The sequence below is a fragment of the Gopherus evgoodei genome, chromosome 1 (assembly GCF_007399415.2).
Source record: "Gopherus evgoodei ecotype Sinaloan lineage chromosome 1, rGopEvg1_v1.p, whole genome shotgun sequence".
Taxonomy (NCBI): Eukaryota; Metazoa; Chordata; order Testudines; family Testudinidae; genus Gopherus; species Gopherus evgoodei.
In genome coordinates, this window is record NC_044322.1 from 114,300,466 (window position 1) to 114,318,665 (window position 18,200).

At 40.9% G+C, this 18,200-nt stretch overlaps 1 protein-coding gene across 5 annotated transcripts in view; it reads right to left on the minus strand.

Annotated features, from left to right (window-relative positions):
- ECRG4 (ECRG4 augurin precursor) overlaps nt 1–18,200 on the minus strand; it is a 79,254-nt gene that overhangs the window by 11,768 nt on the left and 49,286 nt on the right. Inside the window, exon 1 of one of the 5 annotated variants that reach the window (XM_030569626.1) lies at nt 14,320–14,537. The exons of 3 other annotated variants lie outside the window; for them this stretch is intronic. The gene's annotated coding sequence lies outside the window, so the exon portion shown is untranslated. Of the gene's footprint in view, nt 1–14,172; nt 14,295–14,319; nt 14,538–18,200 lie in introns of those variants that run through there. One more of the 5 variants, XM_030569633.1, reaches the window with a different exon arrangement.

Sequence of the window (18,200 nt, forward strand, 5' to 3'; positions counted from 1 at the left end):
TTGTTAGCAACAACAGCAATGGCCACTGGCAGAGGTGAGGTTGGTGTATGTCTTAGCCCTAGAGGTGGTGGCTTTTATGTGCCTACATATAGTACTATGGAGATTGGTACTGGAGGAATACTGAGACAGCCAGTCAGAAGCCAAGTTTCTGTTGTAGCTCACAGATACAAGGAGTTGCTGAGAGAGACTCTCTTGGATTTCTGGTTTGGCCAATAGCTAGTTGGTTAATGGATTTTATCACTGATATCTCCTACAGCCAAGCTAACAGAACAGTAACACTAAACTGTTATGCTGAAAGATGCTGATGGCTGCCATGAGGTGAGTCTCTGATCCAAAGATAATTGCAGACCTAGTTCAAGTCAATTGATGAGCAAGCTCTCTTTCAGCCACAATGGAAAGTGCAGTTTAGCCCCTTTCTGCCGTAGAGACAGCTTGGAGGGACTTCCAAGGCAAATGGCACATCAGAGCTGTAACACTTGGGCTGAGGAGTTTCCCTGATTGCAAACACAAGGGCTGTGTGTGCTGCAGCCTGTGGATTAAAGCCAGGAAAAATCCACTAGAAAGCCCCGAGAAGCAGTTGTGTCCATGAACCTGTGAGGGGGCAGAGACAGAGTGTGGGGATTCCCGAGCAACGAAACTGTTTGCTGCTGCTTTGTAAATAAACAAGATTGTACCAAGAAGGAACCTGACTTGGATCATCAATTTCTCATCCTAATGGAAACAACGCTGTAAGGCACCAAATATTTGCTATCTCATTGGGCCAAAGGGGCAGTGTTATTTTAGCCATATAACATACAGGAGAAACTTCACCTACCACCTAAAATTATTACCTATGTTATGACATCAATGGACATGCCTGTTTAGGTGAATGGGACTAAATTTCTAAATATCTGTCCCAAACAGCCTTGTGAAGGTATTTAGGCACCTAAAAATACAAAGAAACACTTAGTGCGGGGGTCAGCAACATATGGCACGTGGGCTGATTTTTGATGGCTTGCGGGGCGGGCTGAGCCGCTCAGCCCGCTGCCACTCTGGGATTCCCATTGCTGGCCCCTTGCCAGCTGGGGTCCCGCTGCCAGTCCCACTCAGCACCCGCGGCTGGCCTGGGAGACAGTACCTCAGGCTGGCAGTGGGCTGAGACCCCAGCTGGCAGGAACCCGTGGTGGAAACCTCAGAGGGGCGGCGGGTTGAGCAGCTCAGCCCGCCACCACTCTGGGGTTCCCACTGCTGGCTCCTTGCCAACTGGGGTCCCACTCAGCACCCACTGCTGGCCTTGAGGAAGGAACCCCAGGCTGGCAGCAGGCTGAGACCCCAGCTGGCAGGAGCCGGCAGCTGAAACCCCAGAACAGCAGCGGGCTGAGCCACTCAGCCCGCCGCTGCTCTGGGGTTCTGGCTGCTGGCCCCCTGCCAGCCAGGGTCCCCTCCACAGCCCCACTCACCTTGCTTCCAGTTGGAGTTCCAGCACAGGCCCCCTGCCAGACAGGGTCCAGGCTTCCGGCCCCACTCAGCCCTACAAGCCGCCAGCTCCACTCACCTCAGCTGCTGATCTGGGGTTCCAGTCGCTGACCTCCTGCCAGCGGGTTATCAACTTATAACTCAGAAGTCTGTGTGAAGCTTAAAGTATCCAAATACATGCCACTAGACATTGGAAAACTCAGCAAGGAAAAGCAAGGGCAAGGATCACACTAAACTAATAAGATCTGAATTTTAATTTAATTTTAAATAAAGCTTCTGAAAAATTTGAAAACCTTGTTTACTTTACATATAACAGTAGTTTGGTTATATATTATAGACTTATAGAGAGACCTTCTAAAAAGCGTTCAAATGTATTACTGGCAAACGAAACCTTAAATTAGAGTGTATACATGAAGACTCGGCACATCGCTTCTGAAAGGTTGCCAACCCCTGACCAAGTGAGATCTTCCAAAATACCTAAGTGCCCAGAGAGAGTTAGGAGCAGAGGCATTTTTGAAAATTCCACTAGGGTATCTCTATATCTTTAGGCACCTAAATACCTTTACAGAGCAGGCCCTTACACTAAATGCTCTGTTGGAGTGTGTTTGTGTGTATATATATATATATATATATGCTTTCAGTAGTCTGTTTGTAATTTTATATTTTATATATATTAGGTACAAAAGAATGCTGAATGCCACAGGAATGCAGGAGCCTTTGGTGTGGAACACCACAGCTATTAAACAGAGAATTATGTATGTTACATTCAGCTAAAATTGAAGAGATAATTTCAGCATTGCCAACTCCAAAGCACTCAAAAATCAGAACCTTAAAAATCATAATATTTGGCATAATAATGAGATTTTTAAAAAAATGAATCATTTTATTTGCCTTCTGGTTTTGGAGCCTTTAGAACTCATGATTTCATGCTTTTCTCCACAACTATGAGGGCTAGAAACTTATCTTTTTTTTTTTAAATGTAAGCTGAGAGTCTCATACAATCACATGACTCCAGAAGCTGGGGGGTTAAGAAAAGCAGCAAATATCATGAGATTTAAGATAAAAATCACAATATTTGGCAACAATAATTTAGTAGACAAATTGGAATTTGGCCAGAATTCCAGGAGATAACACTTTTCTTCTTGTAAAAAACCACCAGGGGATTTTTAATGACCTCATTTGATCAGGAACTTGGCAGCACAGCCAAGTGCCCCAATACCATGCAATCATTGTTTTCTGCTGATAAGGATTTTTACATAATATCCCAACTATATTGCTCCCGGAGCTAGTCTTAGGTTAAGTGCCCCTGGCATTCCAAATTGCTTTCTGCAGCTAGTTCCAAGAAAACTACAGGAGTCACATTTTTCTTCCAAACAGAAACAGCAAGAACATTTCAGTGATCAGTCAATTACTTCCAAAACATCTTGACTTTTATACTATTTGCTTCTCTGCTCCTACAGATATTTTCCTTATAGAAATGGGATTAAAACAAATCTCAGATCCAAACACCCCAGCCTTGGGGAAAGTCAGTTTCTGTATAAACTATGCATCGCGGCCTTGCCACTTATCACTAACCATGAGATTTGTTGACCTTATTCCACAGTTCAGTTCACAACAGGCAAGATCAACAGCGTTTCTTCTGCAATGTCCCATTTGCCAGTGTATTATTTTTCTGTCCATAGTCATCATTCAGCATTGGCGACTGTCAACTTTCTAAGCAATTTTCTTAGTGATTATACAGTGATTAGGGTGATTTTCTCTGCTTTGCCACTGCTGATGATTTTTTGAAACTTCTTTTGTCTGAGCTTGTCAGCTACAAACTGATGCTTATTCACTTATTTGTCCCTCTACGTCTGTTCTGTTAATTCCTGGTACTGTGTTGTCCTACTTATGAAAGGAACAGTCTTGCTGTTATATTAAAGCACAGTGGAAAGCATATTAGTTCGGCAGCATTATCTGGCCACAACTGCTTCCCTTCATTAGCTAACACACCATAAGAGGATACAAATACATTCAACCTCTGAGCATTGCTCCCCCTCCTCCACTACATCAAATGTATGTTACATAAACCTCAAGCAAATATAGCAGGTTCATGAGCCAGATTTAACAGGTGAGGAGATGGGGCTGGGAAGAATGCAGCAGCTTTTGAATATGTCATTTCACTGCAGAATGATTGTTTCCAAAGACTTACTCATTCATTGCTCTCTTTCTTCTATTCAGGCTGCTTCCACACAATTTTCTAAGTCCTCCTTTCTGAGCTATTTTTGTCTCCCATTTCAACATTTTCCACCCTTTACACACGCAACATACCCTCAAAAGTTAAGAAATGCCAGAATTAAGGTTGCCTGTGCAACCTTAATTTGACCCTCCCATGTATATGCATTATGACAGTCTTTAATTACATGAGCAGATACTATTCTTCCCCCAGGACCTCTGCCCCATTCAGTGTACAGGATGGATGGTGTGCATTAATGAGCAGCTATTTAATGTTTTGTTTTCTCCTGGTTCAGTGTGTGGCTCCATGGCTTATATATAGTTCAGACCTCACTTTGAAGATGTAATTATTAACTTCCTCCTGGGCTTTTCTATGTGGGTCATTACAATTGTATCTGAGTGCTTCGCAAACAATTATTTTATCTATACAACACTCCTGGGGTTTGAGGGGTGATACTGGTCCCATTTTACAGATTTTACCTACAAAGTTCTAGCAAGTTTCTACTGCATATGTACAAACTGTGATTTTTCAAAGGATTATAACTTGGCTAAATTTAGGCAAATTTTCACAGGGATGGCTAAAGGCACATCCCTGACATGAAGACCGTCCACCCCACCAGCCATATTTCCAATCCCTGTTCCAGAGCAAGAAAATGTTGACCAAGAAAATGTTGCCAGAATTTTTAACATAGGCCAAACAACATATTTTCCCCAAGACTCATTCTCAGAAATGGCAGAATTGTTTTGGCTGAAATTTCCCATAAAATTCAGCCTGAGACATATACTCAGCATGGAAAATTTAAGCCTAAATGTTTAAAGTTTGGCAAAATTATAAGTAACTGAAAACAGGAATTTATAGAGAGCAGGGCTGGGCAACCTGAGCAATACATGATGCTACCAGCCCTAGCTCTAGTGCTGAGATTCTGACTGTTAAGATATAGCACATGTCTTTCTGACATTATCCCATTTGACCTTGTACTTCTCTTGAATTGCTTTGGTGCCATATTTATTGGTCCTGTTTTAAATCTATAAATGCTAGTCTCATAACTGCCCACCCTAAATCTCTCTGTTAGAAGCCTGTGCCTTTTTTTTGCTTTGATGTTAGACTGTAGTCTATGTTTCTGATTTACAGTATATTTTGTTTCCAGAAGATTGCACTTTTTGTAGTTTTTCCTCCTTACTGCTGCCACATAAAAGATCATGACATCTTTAATCTTGCAGCAGGAAATCCCACTGCACCAGGTTATGCTTAGATCCCAGCAAGTTCAATGTAGAGTTTACTAACCTGGCTGTACAAGACTGAACGGATGCATAGTATGAAACCATGAAAGAAGATTTTTGCCTGCCTTGTTAATTCTGGACTCAATCTTACATACATTTTTGTGCATATATCACTTAAAACATAAAAGAGTAATACCATGGAGCCACATGCTCCCAAAGCTAAATCCCAGCAGGACAATGACATATTTCGATAAAACTTGCAAAATATTACACTACAGAAGTGTAACTCAAACAAACTGGCTCAGCTGTCAGCTCTTTGCTGCCGTTTGGCAAGATTCTCTGGGGAGATGCGGGGTGGGGACCATAACCAGTAGGGGAAACTGATCAAAACTCAGAATTTCCAGTTAGTGGGAAATGTTGACATGTTGAAGCTTCTTTTCATTCTGATCTGGGATCAAAACAAAATATTTATGAAATTTTCCACAAACCAACATTTCTGAAAAATGTTGGTTTGGGGGAAATGGGAGCGGGAATTTCAAATTTTTGCTTCAGATTTCAGAAATTTCATTTCAAAATATCACTAGGAGCATAAAAATTGTGTGAAGGTGTCAAAATGCTTCATTACCACACACCCACACACACATACACAACACTCTGATCTAAGCTAAGTAGAAGTTGCCCTTAATGATTTTAAAAATAAAAAACAAAAAAAGAGACTATTTCAATTATTATACTATCTCATCTTGTGACACATCACTAGTAGCAGTGCATAATATGCACTGTCATGTCATAAAATATATTTTAAAAATTTTTGAAACAAGATTTCAAAATGTCAAAACAAAATTTCAAAATTTCCTAAACAAAAATGTTCCAAAAGTTTTCATTTCAGTTTTTCCCCATATGAGTTGCTGTAGAAATTGACATAGTATTCCAATGTGTTCTGATGAAAATGGCATTTTCTGTTGGGAAAAAAAAAGGGTCCACTAAAATTTTCCAGCCAGCTCTACTCCCTGATTCTGTAGGCTGGTCCAGTTCTGACCCACTTGCATCAGCAGGCTGGTCCCCTTCAGAAAGGGAATTCTCTGTTGGGCATTTGCAGGCTAGACTTGAACTGCATACAGAAACTGACCCATTATATTTTTTCTTGTTTACTGAATAATCTAAAAGCATCAGTAAAATATTATTTTTTTAACATGCCAGATTAAATGTTAGCCATGCTTCACACTAGCAGTAAAACTCTTTTAAGAACCTTTATAATAATCATTTTTTTCTTCTTACCCATTATTAGTTCTTGCTACTAGTCACTACAAATAAAGAGGACCCTGCAGTTGTACAGCCATAGGAAAGACCATGAAAAGGGCAGGGAATCTTCATGCTGAAAATCATTGTTATCCCATTTGGTTTTTCAATTAAATAATTTGTCTAGATGTGGTTTATCTGCAAAGTGCTAGTTTGAAAGGCTAGAAGGCGAAAGTTCTCTGGTCACCTGACAGATGCAGGATGGACAGTGGCAGCACAAGCTTCCTCATCCCATCTCAATGAGACTCAAGTCTCACCTAGAGGTGCCATCTTTACAGGGTGAGAGAATAGGGCAATCTCCATGATCTTGCATTCTTTGGCTTCTGGGGGCATGCGGGGTGGCAGGGTCCCAGAGCTTGGGCTCCAACCCGAGCCCAGAAGTCTACACAGCCCCACTGCCCAAGCCCTGCAAGCCTGAGTGGGCTGACACAGGCCAGCCATGGGTTTTTCCTTGCTGTGTAGACATATCCTCTGAGAACTGAACTGAGTTTATTGACTCATTTTATATAAGCATTCAAACATCCAGCAGATCATAATCATTTATAGTTACTACCCCCTTGGGCTGATTTTGAACTAACAGGTGAAAGGATCTAAAGTCTATTACCTTAACTCCTTGTTTTCTTTTTTGTTTTGATTATGCAAACTAGTGCTCATTTCATCATCTTCCAGGCCTGGTGATCTTGATTTGCATAACATTTAGTTTTCCTGCTATATCATATCATCTTATTGCATCTCACATCTGCTCCACTCCTTCCATTAGAGATCAGTGCCCTCAGTTCTTGTTATTACAATACCTATAGCCCCTATAACCTCCCAAAATAAAAATCCTGTCGTTCCACTAGTCTGTGTTGTCACCTAGTGTCCTTCATAAAAGACACTGTCACACAATACATTACTACTAAAGATGCAATAGCTTTAAGTCTAATATGCAATAGCTGAGTCTTACTGAGGGTTGGGGTAATTTATTGGAAAATGATACTTTGGTTGCATTGGGCTCTTTGTTTTCCATTTGTGTCCTGACTATTGTTCAGCTATATGGAAGCCAGTGAACACACAGATAAGCTCTGTGGGGAGTTACTGTAATTTATAAAAATAGCATGAGTGTGGCAATAATTGCATGATAGAACAGGAGAGGCTCCCAAAGTGACGTAAGATTATTTTTGTTCAAGTAATAAGAGGGTTTGGAACCCATTCTCAAAGATGATCACTTTAAAAAAAAATCTTTTCTTGCTCATTACCAAAGATTTTCATGTCAAGGCTGTGACAGCATGTGACATGTAATATAACTCGCTGTTGGGAATCACTTGTAAATTGGTGGCAATGAGTTAGAATGCTTGAAGCCTACTTTTCGTGAAAGGAAAATTGTGGACGCACAAAGCACTCATTCTCTTCGGAGCACACCAAGGTCAAGTGGGATTGTAGTTCCCATAGGGCTACCCTGAACTCTGTTGGTGGGGTTTACATGGTTGTGGTGAGAGACTAGCCCCACTGAAGTCTATAGGAGTTTTGCCATTGATTGCAGTAGAGTCAGGATTTTACACTGAAATCATTTTATACTGAAATGCATGAGATCAGTTTGTCCTTTCAAAAGAGACATGTCTATTAAAACAACCCAGTAAATTAGTATAACAACCGTCTAGTGGAGCTTTTCCATAGTAACATTTTTGTCTGAGTCTTAATTTATTTTTTGCCTAATGTAAACTTGATTTAAGAGCTTAAAGAATCCTATAGAGAACAAAGAGAGAGAAAAGAAACAAACAGCAATTTTACCAAAGGAGGGTGTTTGAGTTGTAGGGCAGTGGTTCTCAAGCAGGGGCCTGGGGCCCCTTGGGGGGCCGTGAGCAAGTTTCAGAGGATATGCCAAACAGGACCAGTGTTAGACTCACTGAGGCCTAGGGCAGACAGTCTAAGCCCTGCCACACAGGGCCCCTGGCTTGAGCTCTGCCACCTAGGGCTGAAGCAGAAGCCTGGGCAATGAAGCTTTGCGAGGTACCCTGTGGTATGGGACTGTGGGCAACTGCCCTGCTAGCTACTCTGCTTGCTATTCCTTAACCCCAGCACTGGCTTTTATATGCAGAAAAACAATTGTTGTGGCACAGGTGGGCTGTGGAGTTTTTATAGTATGTTGCGGGTGGGGGGCTCAGAGAGAAAAGAGGTGATAACTCCTGTTCTAGGGAATATAGTTTAGTAAAGAAATCGCAGAAAGAAATTTCTGAAAAATCAATATTTTAACAACAGTTCTCAAAAAAATGTATCATAAACAATGCACAACTCCTGCATTTCTGTAAATTGCCAGAATAAATTTCAGTTCTAGTCCAAATGAAAATATATCTGGGCTTTGGAGGTTCTTAAACGGTGGAGGTCATTGATGCTGTGTGCATAGCAGGCTGACCACATCATGTGAAAGGAAAGGTTCGTTTCCTGTAGAAGCCAAAAAATTAAACTACTGTGGTTATAGTTGCAGAGCCACCCATAAGCCTGTTTTCTCAATGTTTGCAGTAGACTCCACTAGCCACTACAAGTTGCTCCAGCCCTAGACGGTGATTAATTAACCTGCAGGATGACTGTCCTACTCTAGACCAGTCTTCTGGCTGGCTAAACCAGTAAAAGAGCACACTAACAGCTGGTGGGACACTTACTTGGTTATTTGATTAGCTACTAAGAAATTCTTTTTCAAGTCCTCTTCTCCTTTCATAGTGGGGTTCTTTCATCTCTCAGCTGAACCGGAAATGTTCACAAATTAAGCCATGATCGATAAAACTAAAACTTAAATCTTTTAGGTTAACATAGTCATATAAAACTGTCCTATTATTCATAGAGCTGAGCAAATTCTTTGTAAACAAAATATTAGACAAACATTTCTCTTCTTTTCCTTCACAAATGATCTGTGAATAGTTTAAGTAATTTAGAGTAATGAATTCCAAAATATTAGTAAACAATTTATGCAAACATATTTCACAGCTGGATGAATAGATCTGTGTGGTGTTATTGACCACCTAAGTCACGTGGTATTGTTTCTGTTGGATAATTCCCAGACCACTGAGTTTTCATGATGGCCACTGAGCACTTCTGGCATGAACACTCGCACGAATGCAGATATACCTGAGTTTTCACAACACTGTCTCTTTCTGTGCAGACTCTAATGAACAACATTTTGTCCATATGCATGTTTGCAGAAAGTAACTAAAGGAAATGGTAAATACCATTGGAGGGTGTCTGCATTTTTATTGAAATGAATGTTCACAGATATTTTTTGCCATATTAACCCACCTCTGACTGTGAACAATATAGGCATAAACAATTGCAATTATATTGTGGCATTTATTATTTACTTAATTATTTGTATTTTAATAGTGTCCAAAGGCCCTAATTCCTAATACAAATTCAGACTCTTTTTGCTAGGTGATGTACATACACATAGGAAGACCCCATCTCTGTTCTGAAGAACTTACAGTCTCTGGCTATATGTGTTTTCAGGCTCAGAGCTTAATTTAAGACAAGATGCACTGAATGAATTTGACAAGCATTAGGAGGTAAGGCAAAGGAGAAGGGCAACAGTAAAAACATGGTGCATTTAAACAGACTCACTATGTGCACAATGTGATTGTGCTGAATAACTTAAAAATATTCTAATTATTTTTATAAAAATAAACTATCAGCTAAAACCAACTTCCCTTCAAACTAGACCTCACTGATTAGCCAGTTTCTTGTAGTGGTCACAGCAGCAGTGTCTCTTCAGGAGGGATCTGAAAGAGAAGAGGACACTGGCCTTTCAGATTGTTTCATAGACGGTCTTCTATATAGAAGAGATGCTGTAGAAGAAAGCAGGAGCAGAGGACAAACTGGCAGGTAAGGCTAGCATCATGCCAGAGCAGAGAGGTTGGGGAGGAATGTGAGGACAAGAGTGGGTGAGTCAAGAGTAGAGTTGTGTAGCTCTTAAAGATGAGGACAAGATACAAACAAGTTACATTTTCCCCTAAACCAAGTACAGCCTTGCTGCAGTGTCAGCTTTCACCTATTGATGTTGAGAGGTGCACAGAGCCTCACAGCAACTGTTACAGTACTAACTATGGAAACAGACATTTTAAAGAATAAAATGCAGTACATTTTAGGTTGCTGCAGTCCCACTGAGACCAAGTCTTGGATTCAGATATTGTGAATAATGAGTGTCATGGAGAGAATCATTGAGAAAGGGATAGATAGTATGACAGAAAAAAGCATATTGCCATTATATAAATCCATGGTATGTGCACATCTTAAATACTGCATGCAGATGTGGTTGCCCCATCGCAAAAAAGATATATTGGAATTAGAAAAGGTTCAGAAAAGGGCAACAAAAATTATTACAGTTATGGAACAGCTTCCGTATGAGGAGAGATTAATAAGACTGGGACTTTTCAGCTTGGAAAAGAGATGATGAAGGGGGGATATGATAGAGGACTATAAAAATCATGACTGGTGTAGAAAAAGTAAATAAGGAAGTGTTATTTACTCCTTCTCATAACACAAGAAGTAGGGGCCACCAAATGAAATTAATAGGCAGCAGGTTTAAAACAAAAGAAAGTATTTTTTCACACAACGCACAGTCAACTTGTGGAACTCCTTGCCAGAGGATGTTGTGAAGGCCAAGACTATAGCAGGGTTTAAAAATGAACTGGATAAATTCATGGAGCATAGGTCTGACTCTATGGCTATTAGCAAGGATGGTGTCCCTAGCCTCTGTATGGCAGAAATTGGGAATGGGCAATAGGGGATGGATCACTTGATGATTACCTGTTCTGTTCATTCCCTCTGGGGCACCTGGCATTGGCCACTGTAAGAAGACAGGATACTGGGCTAGATGGACCTTTGGTTTGATCCAGTATGGCTGTTCTTATGTTCTTAATCTGAGGTCCCTTTTTTAGTTGCCAGGGGTTCATCCTTGCCAAAATCCAGATTCCTGTGCTAATACACTATAGACTGTACTTTCACAGTTGGCAAGTCTCAGCGTCTCTCTGTAGCCAGTGCTTTCAAAGACTGCTGACAGACTTAAAATATCAGTGTAGACACTTGTCCTTTGCATATCATCACTAGGAGATCAGTCAAGAAGACTAGTGTAGCCATTGTGCTGTCACACCCAGGCTGAAAGTTATGCTGAAGGGTATCAAGGAAATCTGAAGATGCCAAATAATAGAACAGTGGGGACTAGAAACTTAATTAGTTTGAAGATGCAGTTTGAAAAATTTATGAATGGGATTATATGACATGGTTGCCTGCAATATCAGGGAGCAGATTTGATGACTTAGGAGGACCCTTCCAGTCCTGTGGTCCTAAATTACACCAAAATTGCTTTGCCACCGAATTTGCAAGATGGTAAGTTCAGGTGGATCTTGAGCTCTTAAGAGGGACCATGAAATAGGTGCACTAAAAATAATAAACATCAGATGAAAGTGCAGTTCCCTTCAGATAGTTATTCTATATATCATTAGGTTTTGTCAGTCATAAGTCATGTCTAGCAAAGTGTGAAAGTGCCCCAAGAATTTAGCCTCTATACAAGAAATCTTAGTATTTTTCAAGGAGAAATGTTTCTCCTTGTACCTCACGCTGCTAGATTAGTCATTCCCTTGTTTTGGAAGAAAGAAGCTAAGCTAAATTTTTTTGGATGGGTCTTTAAATATGTTTGCTAAAAATCTACTTTGCCTAGGAATAAGTGGCTGGGGAGAATTCTAATACAAAAGCATAACTGAACTGTTAAATGTTTGAATGAAAAGAACACACAGATAAAACTGTATGTTGAGTTGAGTAGAGACTTTTGAAAGATAACTAACCCAGATACAAAGCTTTCCTGCCAACATTGTCTGATGCTGCTTTCCCTGGTTTTGATTTTTGCTTTTAATTTGAATTTCAGACTAGAAGTCAGAAGGGGCTAAAATACCAGGCATTAAAGGAGGCTCCATTAAATCAATCCTGTCAATTAGTGCATATCCAGTTATTGAGTGTAGAACAAAGATCTTCCATTTTGCCAAATAAATTTAAAGTTCAAATAGTCGAAAACTTATTTAAATATCGGTTTCTAATGCTGGCAAGACTATGTAAAATGAAAACTAAACCTCCTTCTTTCTGTAGAAAGATAAACATTTGAAATCCATTAGTAAACTTAATACATTTCATGTCAAAAGTTCTCTGAAACTTCAGAAGTGTCTGTAGGAGAACCACTTGTAGATCTGCTACTGCAGTATCTTATTAATACTCATTGCTCCTTCACTTTCTACATGGATCTGCTAATGTCCTTCTCTCATGCCAAAGGGCAAATAATGTTTTCTCACCACACACTCCAAACTTAAGAAAAGAACAAAAGAGAGGAGTCAGAGTTGTTTCTGCATGGTAAGATTTCCCTAGCACTAAAAACCAGATTTCCATAAGAGCTCACCTCACAAGATAACCAAATAGATGCTCGGGGTGAAATTCCAGTCCCATTTAAGGTAATCCGCATTTTGCCATTGACTTCCATGAAGCCAGGGTTTCAGCTCAGATTTTCCAAACAGTTTGGTCCCTAGAAGCTCCCATTGACACTCTTATGATCAGATTGTCCAAGAGCTCAGTATCCAATGTGCTGAGCGCCTTTGAAAATCTGGCTGTGAATTTCATATGTGGCAGCCCACTCACTGCAGAAGATGAAGACTGCTTTCTTTGCAATATTTCCAAAAATATTGCTCCTTAATATACTCTCCAATGCAGTGGATCAATACTCTCTGAAAGTTTGCCACTGATATACTGTATAAATATGTGACTTCTTTAAACACATTTTAAAGGAAAGCATAATACCAAGTAGGTGTGTGCTTAAAAATATTAAAACAGACCAAGTTCTACATAGAGGTGTAATAAGGACAATTATTTCCTGTGTCAAAACTTTAATGACACTGTATAAGTGCAGTAAATTGTTCACACTATTTAAATGAGGCCCTTTAGACTGTATGTGTAGATATCAGAATGCAATTGAGCATTTAATTGATAAAATGAATATTTAACCCAGGCTTCTATTTTATCTTTGCATTTAACTACATGCCTCTACATTTCAAACACAAACTAGAATGCATTAGTCCAACTTTTTACGGCCAGGTCTACACTACTGACTTCTGCCGGCATAACTATATGTCTGAAGTCTGAAGCTGGAGTCTGAAGAAGTACAATTTGCGACCGATACAGCTGCGCCAACACAAGTTCCTAGTGTAAATTCAGTTACATCAGCAACACTGCACTTTTGTTGGTATAATTTATTTTGCTTGGGGGTGGGTGGTTGGAATAAGCTATACCAGCAAAAACTCAGGTTTGTCAGTATAAGCCATAAGTACAGACACTCTGAGATAGCTGTATCAGCAGAGTACTCCTAGCACAGGCACGGCTGAAGTCTTCAACTTTGTCTGTACAGGATCCAGAAATAAACATTTAAGGAGCGCAGACGCTTGCCTTTCCAAACCTGTTAACTAGCTCAAGCTAACTGGCAATCAATTGAGATAAATAAACATAGTGCAGACAGAGCCATCAACTTATCTCTGTGAATCATAGTAACACTTAGCTATCAAGAGAAGTTTTCTTTTATTAAACATAAAACAAGCCTGGTTCCATTTCAAACAGTTTAAATTACATTCCCAGTCATTGTGTATAGTAGTATATAAGACATCCTTTTGGATGTAACATAACAAACCTAGAAAAGTGCATTACTTCAACCCCAGTGTGTCCATGCTACAATAGGAGAAAACACTTAGCTTTCATATAAATAAAGGATTTTATTGTTCTTTTCTTGATGATTCTCTAAAATTGAAGAATATATTGAGAAATGATCAAGGTTACTACCATCGACATGTCTAATATTCTTCAGTGGAATACTCACTGTACTGCAGCGGTAGTAGTTTTAGACATTTAGACACACACCAACAACCTAGATTTCTGTGAGCAAAGAAAAATATTTACATTGCACAAATGTACTGATAATTGAAGACTAACCTGTTTCCCCTGTGATACCTGTAGTTGTTGTCAGCACAGTCCTCAGGTGTTACAGTAACGTTTCCTCCCAGTACTGTCTAAAGAACTCTGACATGGTTTTTTACTTTCCTCCTATATCTACAGCAAACACATATTTTATCAGTTTACCTTTAAAATAATATGCTTCCTGTCTCCTTCCCAAATGCCTGGCCAGAAGAAATGACCTTTTCTGTCACGGAACAAGTTTCTCTTTATTTAAGCATTTCTTGACTTCTGAAAGTAATGCAAGAAGTGAGCGGGCAGCAGAGGAAAAGAGTTCCAAATGCTGAGGCCACCTGACTGGTGAAGTAATATATGAAAGACACATTTATTCTATTGCTCGTGAATTCCAGCCCCTTGGCTGAAAACTTCTACTAAGCGTTCTGTGGACCAAGTGTGGAGAATCACATTGCAGCTTAATCAGAAGGAGGCCTGACTGCCTGCAGAAGGATGATTACAAGCAGATGTATCCCGGTGTTCTCATGTAAAAAGAATTTGGTTCTTTTGTGTAGGCTGCATGATGAGCAACAGATTTTAGGGACTATTTCAATATTTCTTAATTTCTTGCAGGTGTTAGAAGCAAGTATATTCTGGTTGAGTAGACATGATCACTGCAAATGCCGTATTCCTGTGTATCTGAGTGATCTGGCCTCATTTACCCTAAGGCACACTCCTACCAGGCTTAGCAGAAGGAGCACGGCATGACCTCCAGCAGTGCAGACCTTACTGTATGCAGTAAGGGATCAAGGAGAGTGCTCAGCAACTGCCCTTCAAAACAGTGAAACACTGACATCTAACTACTGACGAAGCCCTTTACTGGAGAGTGACCGAATCAGGGAATTACCGTAATGTTTGACAGTAGTAGTATCACAATATTTTCCTTTGAGAAGATACAAGAAATGCAGCACACATGCCCCTCAGTGGGTTATCAGCAGCAGGGATTGAATCTAGGCTGTCAGGAGTGAAATGCACAAGCCTTTACTGCATAAGCTATACACCCCATTCTCTTAGGCTAGCCTGTAGCACACTCAGCCACTCTGTGATTGGTATGTCTCTGCTGCCACTGTGAGTAGGGTGACCAGATGTCCTGATTTTATGCGGACAGTTCCCAATATTTGGGGCTTTGCCTTACATAGGTGCCTATTACCCCTAACTCCCTGTCCTGATTTTTCACACTTGCTGTCTGGTCACCCTAACTGTGAGGGAGCCGCCCAGCCTAGGTATGCAGACTCAGGTGAGGAGAGCTGGCACAAGCATGCTAAAAGTAGCAGGTGGACATTGCAGCACCAGCGAAGGTTCAGGCTAGCCACCTGAGCTCAGTCATAGGGGGTAGGTTGGGTCTGAGCTTGGATGGCTAGCGTGCTCCTGTGCCGGTGCTACAATATCCACACCGCTATTGTTAGCATGCTAGTGCCAGCTGCACTCAAACTAGTCCGTCTATCCCAGCTAGAAGGTTCACTGCCAGCTACTGTGTAGACAGACCTTATGTGGCTTAGCCACCACTAGATGGGGACAGAGTGCCACATTGAGCAGGCATGGCTTACCTACCTTCTCTGGCAGGGCGAGTGTGTCCTGAGCTTCAGAGGCTTCCCAGTATGGGCTGCCCTGAGAGGGGAACACAAAGTAGGCATGGCTTACAGAAATAATTCAGACAGACACTACAGACACCAGCTAGACATAATAGAGTTCAACTTCCATAAAGGGATGCTGGGAACTTCTTAAATAATTAAAAGAAATCACAAATAGTTTAAAAACTCCTTATCGGAGTCAGGCTTAATTTTGGAGATTTACAAGTTAGTAACCTGTGAAATCTTTATGCCAGTGAAGTAGCATTATGGTTTTTGGCCTCTGCTTACTGCAGTCACAACATGATCACAGGGACTTCAAAATTGCCAGTACTGTAGCTTGCAGTATTACTGATTTGCAAACAAGGGAAATGTGGTCTAGATGAAATTACACAACAGGTTGAAAGCCTAGTCTCAAAGAGTAGCTATCAACGATTCACTGTCAAACTGGGACACGGTATCCCGCAAGGGTCAGTCCTGGGTCCAGTACTATTCAATACTTTCATTTATTACTTGGATGATGGAGTAGAGAGTACAGTATGTTTATAAAATCTGCAGACGTCTCCAAGTTGGGAGGAGATACAAGCACTTTAGAATTCAACATGAATTTGATAAAGTGGAGAGTTTGTCTGAAATCAACAAATATGAAATTCAGCAAAGGCAAATGCAAAGTCTTTCGCTTAGTAAAGACTAATCAAATGTACAACTATAAAATGGGAACTGGCTAGTTGGTAGTACTGCTGAAAAGGACTGGGGACTGGGGTGATAGTGGACCACAAATTAAAATGTGAGTCAATGGTATGATGCTGTTGTGAAAAAGGGAAAGGTAATTCTGTGGTATATTACCAGGAGTGTCACATGTAAGACAGGGGAGGTAGTTAGCTGGCACTGGTGAGGCCTCAGCTGCATTACTGTGTCCAGTTTTGAGCACCATACTTTAAGAAAGCCATGAACAAATAGGACAGTGTCCAGAGGAGTGCAACAAATGTGATAAAAGGTTTTAAATACTTGATCTTTGAAGACAGGTTGAAAGAATTGGGCATGTTCAGTCTAGAGCAAAGACTGGGGGCGGGGACCAGATAGCCTTCAAATATGTTAAGGGCTGTTACAAGAGGATGGTGATCAATTGCTCTCTGTGTCCACTGCAGAAGGACAAGAAGCAAGCGGCTTGGTTTGCAACAAAAGAGACTTAGGTTAGCTATTAGCAAAAACTTTCTAATTATACAGAGAGTTAAGCACTGCAACAGATTACCTAGGGAGGTTGTGAAATCCTTGTCACTGAAGGTTTTAAGAACAGGATGGACAAAAACCTGTCAGGGATGGTCTAGTGAGAAGTTACTACGGATATCCAACTTCTTTAGTATATTAATCTTAGATTGCATATTTGCTAGGTAACCTGCTTTGATCTGTTTGCTCTCCCTTAAAATCACTTAAAATCTCTCTTTTGTAGTTAATAAGTTTGTTTTTGCTTTATCTCAAACCAGTGTGTGGAAGCTATAAGTTGGAGCAAAAAGCTGTTGTATATTTCCTCTCCACATTGAGGGAGGGTGCGAATTTCATGAGCTTATGCTGTACGGATCTCTTTGCAGCACAAGGGGGGTGTGCTTTTGAGCAGCTGGGCAGTTCCTTAGCTGTAGCCTCGCCATACAGAGCTGATCACAGCAGCCTGTAAGTTCTGCAGCTGGGTGTGTCCCTACCTGTGTGAGTGGTGGTGAAAGAACAAGCTTGGAGAGCTTGGCAACTTATCACAGCACCACAGTGCGAGAGGGAGCCCAGGCTGGTGGGTCAGGGGGGGCTCAGTGGCACCTCAGTTCCAGGTGGCACCCCAGAGGGAACCCATCAGAACTTACTCCAATAAATACCTGTCCTCTGAAAACTCTATCCCCTCTGCATAAGCCAGCCCAAAGGGCTTCCCTGGCAAGGTCACCAGAGGTTGAAGGCTTTTTAAAAATTGTTTCTTTATGAAAAATAAGGCAATAGAAAGTACCCAAAGGTAAATGACTTACAGCTTGTACAGTTTCCAAATACCACATGCCTCCCGGGATCACCAATACATTTATGCAATCTCATAACTTGTCAAAGCTGCAAGACCAGACAATACTACATCGCCATGACACGATAGGGTGGAGGTGAAAGGAGGCTGATTTAAAATGCCAGTAACTTTGTTTTGCTGGACATGGTGCTGCCACCATTGACTAGATAGCTTTGTGAGCTGCAGAGAGACTCATTACTGCCAACCCCAAAAGTTCAAAAATCATGATACACCTCCCCCACCACCAAAATCATTAGGCTTTAAAAAAAATTATATTGTGGGTTTTTTGGTCTCGCTTGATTGTTGAACCTCCTGCCCACCCCACCCAGTGTGACTGTTACAGTGCTGTCAGCTCTCACATGCTTATATGGGAAGGTGATTTTGGGGTCTCTCTGAGGAATCTCTCACTGCAA